The 11,151-nt window shown below is 39.4% G+C and overlaps 1 long non-coding RNA gene across 28 annotated transcripts in view; it reads left to right on the top strand.

The window, feature by feature from the left end:
• Positions 1-344: 344 nt before the first annotated feature.
• The window catches only part of LOC144052027 (uncharacterized), a 32,341-nt gene continuing 21,534 nt past the window's right edge, over positions 345-11,151 (top strand). For 12 of the 28 annotated variants that reach the window (XR_013294130.1, XR_013294121.1, XR_013294118.1 and 9 more), the window contains exon 1: positions 347-10,636. This is a non-coding gene — a long non-coding RNA (uncharacterized LOC144052027). Of the gene's footprint in view, positions 10,637-11,151 lie in introns of all 28 variants that reach the window. The other 16 variants (XR_013294148.1, XR_013294145.1, XR_013294137.1 and 13 more) reach the window with 11 other exon arrangements.

The following is an 11,151-nucleotide window of genomic DNA, read 5'->3' as shown; positions in this document are numbered from 1 at the left end:
AGCTATCGACAAGCTAAAAGAAATTCTCAACGCAACAACTGGTACTATAAAATGGATGTGCAAATGTAAAGATGTCTTTAAAGGCACGAAAGCAGGGACTACGGATTCCTTGTGCTTCTGGCTAGGAAAAAAGTCTCTTGAAAGGGCACATAGGATGGATTGTGGCAATTTGCAACTCATGACGAGAACTTTTAGACAAAATGTTAAGACTGAACTCAAAAAACTCCAACGGAGCTATCGACAAGCTAAAGAAATTCTCAACGCAACAACTGGTACTATAAAATGGATATGCAAATGTAAAGATGTCTTTAAAGGCACGAAAGCAGGGACTACGGATTCCTTGTGCTTCTGGCTAGGAAAAAAGTCTCTTGAAAGGGCACATAGGATGGATTGTGGCAATTTGCAACTCATGACGTGAACTTTTAGACAAAATGTTAAGACTAAACTCAAAAAACTCCAACGGAGCTATCGACAAGCTAAAGAAATTCTCAACGCAACAACTGGTACTATAAAATGGATATGCAAATGTAAAGATGTCTTTAAAGGCACGAAAGCAGGGACTACGGATTCCTTGTGCTTCTGGCTAGGAAAAAAGTCTCTTGAAAGGGCACATAGGATGGATTGTGGCAATTTGCAACTCATGACGAAAACTTTTAGACAAAATGTTAAGACTAAACTCAAAAAACTCCAACGGAGCTATCGACAAGCTAAAGAAATTCTCAACGCAACAACTGGTACTATAAAATGGATATGCAAATGTAAAGATGTCTTTAAAGGCACGAAAGCAGGGACTACGGATTCCTTGTGCTTCTGGCTAGGAAAAAAGTCTCTTGAAAGGGCACATAGGATGGATTGTGGCAATTTGCAACTCATGACGAAAACTTTTAGACAAAATGTTAAGACTAAACTCAAAAAACTCCAACGGAGCTATCGACAAGCTAAAGAAATTCTCAACGCAACAACTGGTACTATAAAATGGATGTGCAAATGTAAAGATGTCTTTAAAGGCACGAAAGCAGGGACTACGGATTCCTTGTGCTTCTGGCTAGGAAAAAAGTCTCTTGAAAGGGCACATAGGATGGATTGTGGCAATTTGCAACTCATGACGAGTGCTTTTAGACAAAATGTTAGGGCTAAACTCAAAAAATTGATAATATTAGCCAAAGATGAACCTCACACAAGTAAATCAAGGTATCCCTGGAGACTTGAGTATCGTTTATATATAATAGAAAAATGATGATGTTAAACCACTTTCACTTTTCTTCCCATTCTTCCCTCTAAGTAGGAGGGAGTCAGTGGGAGGTTAGAGTCGCCAGCCCGGTCCGGCTACGGAGGGTTCGGTCCGTACAGACCCCTCTCCGAGACTCTAATCTCTCCTTCTCAAAATCTATGAGGGTGCTCTTATTTTTCCCTTTCTCTTTTTCCTTCCCTATTCTCTCAAACTTTTTTGATTTTTCCACCTTTCACTCCTTCTTCAACCCCCTTTTTTTATCTCCCCCCCCCCTATTTTCTCATCTTGTTCCTCCCCCTTTCCCTCTTTCTCTCACACAAAAACCCCCCTTTTTTTTTTTTTCCCCCACATCACTTTTTCTCATTATCTCTTAATTCCTCCTTTTCTTCCCCCCAAATTTTTTTCTCTCTCTCATTTGCCCTATTGGTCTATTTTCTCTCCTTTCCTCAATAAGTTTAATTAAAATGTTTTTGAACTCAATGATTTAATTAATAAACTTTGAGTTTTTCTTCTAACCAACTCGTTCTCTGACTCTTTCTATATACAGAAGATGTTGGTCTAATCTGAACGGCTCCTCAATTTGACCACTAGATGGCAGTATAGGTTAAAGCATGTGCTCTAATTTAGATTGAACATTTGGACAGGGCATGCTAATTACCCAGAATACACCATATATTCCGTTCTAAAACAAAACTTTAAAGGAGATGTATTAGCGGTTTGACTTCTGAGAAGGGGGATTTAAGAGGTTAGTTTGATAATAGATATTAAAACCCGTTAATTAATTTTTAATTTTACTTTTGGAAAAATGAAAAGTGTTACACCGTCAATTAAAGTAGTACGGACGGTAATGACCTCTAGGGCTTTTCGACGTAAGTGTTAGGACAAACCATCCTGATTGGGGCACGCCTTCCAGATTGGTCAGTATACGCAGTCTCTTCTTGTTACTTTCTTACATAGTTACAAATACCAGGGGCTGTGCGGTGTAATGGAGCACTGGTATTTTCAAAAAGTGCCAGGGGTTTTGCGATGTATGATAACACTGGCATTTTCTAACTTTTTCTAACTTTCTCTCCTTGTCTTTCTCCTTTTCTTCTTATCACCTGTACGTTCTCTATTTCCCTCTTTAGTTCTCATTTCGTTTCTTATCTTCCTTACAGCCTTTGTTTCTTCTTTAATTCTATCTTACTCTATCCTCCTTTCTTCTGCCTATAATTTCGATTTTTTTAATACCCCGGTACCTTGGGTATTTCTCTTTTTAGCTCTTTAGCTCCAGCCTCTGTTCTTTCTTGCAATCTTTATTTCTTCTTTAATTCTGTCTTATTCTCTATTCCCCCCCTATTTTCTTCTGTCTCTTCTGTCAATAACTTCACTCTTCTTTAATACCTTATGGTCTATACATCTGTTCTTTCCACTTATTTTTAATTCATCCTATTAAACTTCGTTTTTGCTCTTTAGCGACATCTCGTGGTGATAATCACTCCTGTAGCTACATACTAAGTTCATCCTACGATTCAACTGCCTTCCCCCTCAACCGCCTTTCCCCTCGACTGAGGGTGAGTACATTTTATACATCGGAATGGTGAATATATACAGAACCGAAGGGAATTTCTGGACAGGACACAAGAACGACTGATAATTATAACCTCCTTGGGAATGAAAACTATATACTAAAGAGATGGTTGAAAACTCATGTAATTTGTCTCACATAGACTCTATTAACCTCTGATGGACTACCGAAAGGGACCCATAGAGGGAGACATTTACCTATATGAGAAAATAAGGGCAGGTGAAAAAGTTGCAAAAATCTGTCATGCATTGAATGATTTTTATGGGACCTTATGGTACAACGGGCTGCATATGTGATGTTTTAAACATAACATAAATCAGGATCAAAGTACAATTTCCAAATGAGATATTACAAGGAGGTTTTCATTAAGCACCAACACAACAATGGTGCACAATTGCTTACAAAGGTGCTGCGATAACGTAAGAATACAATGACCTGAATTGGACCCAAAATAGAGGAACACACCCCGGAGCGTGATCAACTCTGGCGGGGCCGCCCTTGAGGGAGGGTGTCTAGTGACAATGGCCGAAACACCCAATGATCTCAAGGTTCACTACTGATGATGTGTTCCTACCCTAAATCACAGCAGGGACACTATAAAACTGTTAACTGAAATAGGAAATAATACCCTGCTGTACTCATTGCGATAAGTTTTTATTTAAATGTGGGACCTTTGTGGTTAGTATGGGTTATAGTTTCATGAAAGGTGAAAATCCAGCCCTAAACTCAACCTGTCTCAAATATGGTGTTAACCCACCCCTGCACAATGTCCTATTTAAAAAAAAAAAAAAAAAAAAAAAAAAAAAAAAAAAAAAATTACCGTTTTATTACTGCATTTTCGGGGACGGTTGCCCTAACCTCAACCCGTTTCAAATATGGTGTTAACCCACCCTGATACAAGGTCCTAACCTCAACCAGTTGACTTACTGCACATTCTGGGAAGGTTGCCCTAACCTCAACCAGTTGCAAGTATGATGTTAACCTCACCCCGGTACAAGATCCTAACCTCAACCAGTTGAATTACTACATATTCTAGAAAGGTTGCCCTAACCTCAACCGGTTCCAAGTATGGTGTTAACCCACCCCGATACAAGGTCCTAACCTCAACCAGTTGACTTACTACGCATTCTGGGAAGGTTGCCCTAACCTCAACCAGTTTCAAGTATGATGTTAACCCACCCCGGTACAAAATCCTAACCTCAACCAGTTGAATTCCTACATATTCTAGAAAGGTTGCCCTAACCTCAACCGGTTCCAAGTATGGTGTTAACCCACCCCGATACAAATTCCTAACCTCAACCAGTTGAATTACTATATATTCTAGGAAAGTTGCCCTAACCTCAACCCATTTCAAGTATGGTGTTAACCCACCCCGGTACAAAGTCCTAACCTCAACCAGTGGAATTAATATATATTCTAGGAAGGGTGCCTAACCCCAACCCCTAACCCTAACCTCAACCATTTGGGGCTCTATATAAACCCTACCTTGGTCCAAACCCTAAACCCAACCCTCGGAGGGTTTTATTGAAAGCAGATCTTAGTCTGGATACCTTTTTGCTTGAGTAGAGGCTAAGTATCTCAAAAGGAAACTCTTATTGTGGGTACAAGTTTAATAAAGGTCAGACACATTTTTTATTATATGACGATTTTTTATGATATTGAGATTTTTTTATGATATTAAGATTTTTATTAAACAGAGGTGAGAGACATAAGCATAAGAGTGCTGTATGACGAGCGCCGGCCCGTGCCTTGCCCCTGGTATTTCGACAACCGTCCAGTCAATTTGATGAGGCGGGAAATACCCGGGAGTTAACCCTTATGCCATAACCTAACCCAGCCAGAGCCTTCGGACGTTCGCACTTGGTCAAGCAGTATGTGTCTCACTATGTACATAAATTATACTGATGTGCATACATATTACTGTGTAGGCAACTATAAAGGTTTTGTCAAGAATTTTTTCAAGTATTTTAAGCGGGGTTTACCTTTGTGTTTGTGATTACAGAAGGATTCCCTCGAAATGGCTCAACGTGCCAAATATGATGACTTTCAACTGATGACGAGGGGTATTAGTCAATATATAAAAGCTAAACACCATTTACAACGAACCAACTCTACAACTCCGATCCCAAATAGACTCATGTACATGGAAGATACGTTAATAAGGAGGGTTTTCCCATCCCATCCAACTGAAATGTCGACCAACCAAAAAATTGTAAATGCAAAAAATTGGACACACGCAACTGTTCGTACATTGGAGGACCACCACACGGACTGTATGACGGAAGCGGTGGAAAAACTTATGGGTCTTCCAAGAGACAAATGGGAAGACGCGGTTGCAGTGGCAAAAAGATGGGTCAATAAGGACCTCAGGAGAATTAATCAGGACTGGCTACTAGCTACAATTGCGGAATTACAGGACATGATTACACCGCCGGGGGAATCCCCACGCAAACGTAGGGCAGACATTCCACCTGAAACACTGGACCCTGAGCTGGAACAGTCAAAAACTTATTGCCTGGAACCGTTTGAGACTAATTCAGATGTTGAACTTTTTCCAACGGCAATGGATGAGGCATTGGCGCAACACGAACTATCGCAGGTATTTCCACTTCTACCTATGCGTCCCATTGTACCACAACGATCATTATTTGAGAGACACGAACATGACGGGGACAAACTTAATAACTGGACCTTGACACCGGGACGCCCCATATTGATTATGGGAGATTCAAATATGGCGAATTTACCACAAATAGAGGACAATAGAATCCAGGTGGACTGTTTTCCAGGGGCCAAACTGGATAATGCCACAAATATCTTAAAAAACAACACACCAATTTCAGAAGAGGTCATTGCAGTCATCCTCTCCTTTGGAATAAATAACCGTCACCATTCCAACATGGTAAATGTTAAAAAAGAAATAAATAGACTCCTCAAGGCAGCGACGGTAGTGTTCCCTCGGGCAGAGGTTTACATCCCGCTTGTAAATGCGTCCAACTTACTCCCAAGGAAAGAAATGGCAAACATTCAGATGATGAACTTTCACATCCAGTCTACGCAAAGAGGTATACAGAGACTCCAAAAAGATCAATTTAAGACGATCCAGGACAACATTCACTGGACCCTCGAAACAGGTGCCCAAATGTGGAAATGGTGGTCGTCTTTTTTAGACTCACCCCAACCAATTCTCGGGGAACCACGAAACCCCTAAAAAGGGCAAATGGCATTATAAACCTGTCGACGAATTTTAAACTAACTCCGGCCCAAGAAAGTATACTCAGTAAGGGACTAACGTTTATTCCCACACTAAAACAAAAGACTAGACAGGAGCATCTTAGAGATTCCATTAAAACAGATTTACGGTCCTATCACCGACGACTAAAATGTCAAATTTACTTTGGACTCTCAGATCCACCTACAGGGGGACACTTCCTCCCCAAATCTAATTGGGCACCAGACGCACGCTTGCTTCCGGATCAAATCAGGGACTTGATTGACATGGATAGGAGATCGGTTAAAGACTTAATCAACAACACTAAGGAAAAAACAAATATTACACAGGAAGAATCAAGGGCCTTAAAGGAATTACAAGAAGATTCGAGAATAATACTGAAACCAGCGGATAAGGGCAACAGTTGGGTAATAATGGACAAAATACAGTATATAAAGGAAGGACTAAGACAATTACAGGACACACATTACTACACACCGTTAATAACTCCATGGTATCCGGAAACAAAAGAAATTATCAAGAATATCCTGATAAATATGAAAAAAAGAAAAGTACTGAATAAAAAACAAACCAGGTTTTTGGAAGGGCCTGAAAAACCTAGACCCAGATACTTCTATATGCTTCCTAAGGTGCACAAATTGCCAAGTAAATGGCCGGTTCCTGGTATTATGCCACCGGGTCGCCCAATTGTATCGGACTGCGGAAGTGAGAGCTACGAAATTGCGAGCTATATAGACTCTTTTCTTACTCCGATCTCGACAAAACATCCAAGCTACCTGAAGGATACGACAGATTTTATACAAAAAGTCAGAAATGTTGAAGTTACAGAACCCTTGACTCTGTTCACCTTGGATGTAAATAGCCTGTATACTAACATTGATATTGACCTAGGCATGGCGGCGGTGAGGGACACTTTGGCTAAATTCCCGGACAAGAATAGACCGGATGATGACATCCTTAAACTCTTGCATGTGAGTTTAACGCGGAATGACTTTGAGTTTGATGATAAATATTATTTACAGACAAAGGGAACAGCGATGGGCAAAAAATTTGCCCCTGCATATGCAAATATTTATATGGCGGTGTGGGAGGAATCCATTTTGAAAACATGTGAGAAAATTCCAAAACTGTACTTGAGGTACTTGGATGACATATGGGGGATATGGGAACACTCTAAGGAAGATCTTGAAAGTTTCTTTAAACTTTTAAATGATCATCATCCCCTCATTACACTAGAACGAACGACCAGTTTAAAAGAAATACAGTTTTTGGATACACTGGTGTACAAGTCCGATACGTTACCACAAACTTTAATGACTAGGATATATTTTAAACCTACAGACACACACGCGTTGTTGCATAGAACCAGCTTCCACCCAAAACACACCTTCAAAGGGGTAGTTAAGTCACAGTTGCTTAGATACGACAGAATCTGTTCCGAATTACGACATAGGAAGGCAGCTGAAATAACTCTGTTCAGATCGCTACGCAACAGGGGCTACTCCAGGACTCTTCTACGATCCATCAGGAAACAGGTCTACACCGAGAAAGCACAAGGAGCCAAGAATACACCACAACGGCGGTTACTACCCTGTATCTCCACGTATTCGACTTTTGCATTGAGAGCACATCGACAATTGCGTCAGAACTTCCAAGAAAAAATGAAAGAGGTACCCAACTCATCACACTTACGTTTTGTTTCGGCATTCGGGAAAAATCCAAACCTTAAAGACTTGTTAGTTAGATCTAGATTGACTTCTCCGATGACGACCATCAAACGAACAAAACACCAAAAAACACTCAGAAATGAGAACACGGGGGACCGTCTAACTCCACACTATACGGCTCCAAATAAATCAAACTGTGTATACCTAATAAGCTGCAATATGTGCAAAGCTAAATATGTGGGGGAAACCAGAAATACTCTCCTCACCAGAAAGGCACATCACAAATATAACGTTAGAACCGAGAAAAAGACAGATACCTATCTAGTCAAACACTTCTTACGACATGGGGAGGAAAGAATGAAATTTCGAGTTCTTGAACAAAACTCCAAGTGGACATCTACAGAAAGAAAGAAAAAGGAATGGGGATGGATTAGAAAATTAGGAACTATATACCCGGGGGGTCTAAATGAAAAGTACAAAAAAGCAGGGGAATAGTAGTGGACTAATGGAATACAAACAAAAATAGAAAAAATGCCTGACAATTTGGAGTTGAAACATGGATCAAGTTAGATTTTAAATAATGGAAATAAGACTTACTTTGAATAAGGGGACTTATTAAAATCGTTGGATAACCTGAAAAATTCAGTCTTTACTGTAACTATAAAAAGTAAACGGAGCGATGAAGACAACAAATAACCAATTAAATTGGTACAAGTAGGTGTCTGACGCTTAACAATGCGATTTTCTACTTTAAGGAAGGATGACGAAAAGATCACAATTAATACCGCAAGAGGAGTAGTAGATGGAGGATGTGATAAGAGTGTCTAACCAACAGAGTAGTTGCACCTGCGACAACATGATATGTTGGCTTTACTCACCGCTGACACCTCCTCCTCTTTTTCTGGATAAAACAGACATAAACAGTTTCATTAATATAGTAAACATAAAAAGGAATACACGGATGGAGATAAGGTAGACGAACCACTCTAATTTCGGAATAAACTTTGACCTGGACACTCAAATATGGGAAGCGGAAGAGGCACAATATTAAAGTTAATATTTAGATAAATGGAGTTGCGTAATCCGTTGATTGAGAATAAATCTTCTTCACATATTGGACTCTGGATAATATCAGCTAAAGAGGGGCCTCATACAAATAAATCATTATATCCCTGATGACTTGAGTATCTCTTTTATTATTCTTTTATTATTTTTAGACTTACTAGAGAAATGTTTATATTGGTCTACTTTCACTCTTTTTCCCATTCTTCCCTCCAAATAGGAGGGAGCCAGTGGGAGATTAGAGTCGCCAGCCCGGTCCGGCTACGGAGGGTTCGGTCCGTACAGACCCCTCTCCGAGACTCTAATCTCTCCTTCTCAAAATATATGAGGATGCTCTTATTTTTCCCTTTCTCTTTTTCCTTCTCTATTCTCTCAAACTTTTTTGATTTTTCCACCTTTCACTCCTTCTTAAATTCCCCCCCCCCCCTCTATTTTCTTATCTTGTTCCTCCCCCTTTCTCTTTCCCTCTTCCTCTCACTCACAAACCCTCCCCCTTTTTTGTCCCACATCACTTTTTCTCATTATCTTTTAATTCTTCCTTTTCTTCCCCAAACAATTTTTTTCTCTCTCTCTCACTTCCCCTATTTGTCTATTTTCTTTCCTTTTCTCAATAAATTTAATTAAAACGACTTTTGACTCAATGATTTAATTAATAAACTTTGAGTTCTTCTTCTAACCAACTCGTTTTCTGACTCTTTCTATATACAAGAGATGTTGATCTAATCTGAACGGCTCCTCAATTTGACCACTAGATGGCAGCATAGGGTAATGCATGTACTCTAATTTAGATGGAACATGCGGACAGGGCATGCTAATTACCCAGAATACACCATATATTCCGTTCTAAAACAAAAACTTTAAGGGAGATGTATTAGCAGTTTGAATTCTGAGAAGGGGGATTTAAGAGTTTAATCTGATAATAGATATTAAAACCCGTCAGTTAATTTTTAATTTTTAATTTTTAATTTTACTTTTGGAAAAATGAAAAGGTTTCACACCGTCAATTAAAGGAGTACGGACAGTAATGACCTCTAGGGCTTTTCGACGTAAGTGGTAGGACAAACCATCCTGATTGAGGCACGCCTTCCAGATTGGTCAGTATACGCAGTCTCTTCTTGTTATTTTCTTACATAGTTACAAATACCAGGGGCTGTGCGGTGTAATGGAGCACTGGTATTTTCAAAAAATGCCAGGGGTTTTGCGATGTATGATAACACTGGCATTTTCTAACTTTCTCTCCTTCTCCTCTTCTTCTCCTTCTCCTCTTCTTCTCCTCCTCCTCTTCTTCTCCTCCTCCTCCTCCTCTTCTTCTCCTCCTTTTCCCCTCCTTTTCTCCTCCTTTTCCCCTCCTTTTCTCCTCCTTTTCCCCTCCTTTTCTCCTCCTTTTCTCCTCCTTTTCTCCTCCTTTTCTCCTCTTCTTCTTATCACCTGTACGTTCTCTATTTCCCTCTTTAGTTCTCATTTCATTTCTTATTTTCCTTACAGCCATTATTTCTTCTTTAATTCTGTCTTACTCTCTGTCCTTTCTTTTTTTCTCTGTCTATAATTTCGATCTTTTTTAATACCTCTGTACCTTTTCTATTTCTCTCTTAACTCTAACCTCTGTGCTTTCTTACAATCTTTATTTCTTCTTTAATTCTGTCCTACTCTCTATTTCCCCCCCTATTTTCTTCTGTCAATAACTTCACTCTCCTTTAATACCTTAAAGTCTATACATCTGTTTTCTCCACTTAATTTTAATTCATCCTATTAAACTTCGTTCTTGCTCTTTAGCGACATCTCGTGGTGATAATCACTCCTGTAAGCAACAGACTAAGGTAGTTCATCCTTCGATTTCAACTACCTTCCCCCTCAACCGCCTTTCCCCTCGACTGAGGGTGAGTACATTTTATACATCTGAATGTTGAATATATACAGAACCAAAGGTTAGAAACGGTCACAAAGGGAGGTAATGTATTACTTCTATAGAGGGTGTATAGTTATTAACGCCTCAATAGTATATAATGAAATACTAGGTATCTGAAATAAATAATAAACATTTCTGGACAGGACATAAAAACTGGCTGACAACTTCAACTCCCTTGGGAATGTAAAATGTTTACTAAACAGATGGTGGAAGAAGCATGTAATTTGTCTCATATAGACTTCATTAACCTCTGATGGACTCCCGAAAGGTACCCATAGAGGGAGACATTTACTAAAATGAGAAAATTAGGGAACGGGAAAAAGTTGCAAAAATCTATCATGCATTGAATGATTTTTATGGGACCTTATGGTACAACGAACCACATATAGGATGGTTTAAACATAAAATAAATCGGGCTTAAAGTACAATTTCCAAATGACATATTACAAGGTTGGTTTCATTAAGCACCAACAAATCAAGGGTACA

The sequence above is a fragment of the Vanacampus margaritifer genome, chromosome 1 (genome assembly GCF_051991255.1).
Source record: "Vanacampus margaritifer isolate UIUO_Vmar chromosome 1, RoL_Vmar_1.0, whole genome shotgun sequence".
Classification (NCBI taxonomy): domain Eukaryota; kingdom Metazoa; phylum Chordata; class Actinopteri; order Syngnathiformes; family Syngnathidae; genus Vanacampus; species Vanacampus margaritifer.
Note: the sequence above shows the minus strand (reverse complement) of the source record. Positions and strands in the feature narration are given on the sequence as shown.